The sequence below is a fragment of the Nicotiana sylvestris genome, chromosome 5 (assembly GCF_000393655.2).
Source record: "Nicotiana sylvestris chromosome 5, ASM39365v2, whole genome shotgun sequence".
NCBI lineage: Eukaryota > Viridiplantae > Streptophyta > Magnoliopsida > Solanales > Solanaceae > Nicotiana > Nicotiana sylvestris.
Genome location: NC_091061.1, coordinates 171,764,552 through 171,765,764, shown reverse-complemented (window position 1 = coordinate 171,765,764; position 1,213 = coordinate 171,764,552).

Sequence of the window (1,213 nt, the reverse complement as noted above, 5' to 3'; positions counted from 1 at the left end):
GACCTCAACTTTCGAACCTGACACTCCAAAATAGCTGCTGGCTCCACATCATAAGTCAAATCACCATCTAACTGAACCGTGCTGAAATCCAGAACATGAGACAGATCTCCAATATCCTTCCGGAGCATAGAAACATGAAATACTGGATGCACACTCGACAAGCTGGGTGGCAAAGCAAGCTCATAAGCCACCTCCTCAATCCTCCGAAGCACCTCAAAAGTCCCAATGAACCGAGGACTCAATTTCCCTTTATTCCCAAATCTCATAACACCATTCATGGGTGAAACCTTCAACAAAACCTTCTCGCCAACCATGTAGGACACATCCCGAACCTTCCTGTCAGCATCACTCTTTTGCCTCGACTGCGCTGTATGAAGCCTCTCCTGAATCACCTTCACCTTTTCTAAATAATCCTATACCAAGTCTGTCCCCAATAGCGTAGCCTCACCCGGCTCGAACCAACCAACTGGATATTTACACCGCCTCCCATACAAAGCTTCATATGGAGCAATCTGAATACTCGACTGGTAGCTATTGTTATAAGCAAACTCTTCAAGCGGTAAAATTGATCCCATGACCCTCCGAAATCAATAACACAAGCACGCAGCATGTCCTCCAATATCTGAATAGTTCGTTCGGACTACCCGTCCGTCTGAGGGTGAAAAGTTGTGCTCAACTCAACCCGAGTACCCAACTCTCACTGTACAGACCTCCAAAACTGCAAAGTAAACTGAGTGCCCTATCTGAAATGATGGAAACTGGGATTAAATTCAATCGAACAATCTCCCGGATATAGATCACTGCCAACTGCTCTGAAGAATAGGTAGTACACATAGGAATGAAGTGTGCGGACTTGGTCAGTCGATCAACAATCACCCAAATAGCATCGAACTTCTTCAAAGTCCGTGGAAGTCCAACTACAAAGTCCATAGTGATCCTCTCCCACTTCCACTCTAGAATATCCATCCACTGAAGCAAGCCACCCGGTCTCTGATACTCATATTTCACCTGCTGACAATTGAGACACCGAGCTACAAATCCTACATTGTCTTTCTTCATTCTTCTCCACCAATAATGCTGCCTCAAATCCTAATACATTTTCGTGGCACCCAGATGAATGGAATACCGTGAGCTATGGGCCTCCTCCAGAATCAAAACTCGAAGCCTATCCATATTGGGCCCACAAATCCGTCCCTGCATCCTCAACACCCTA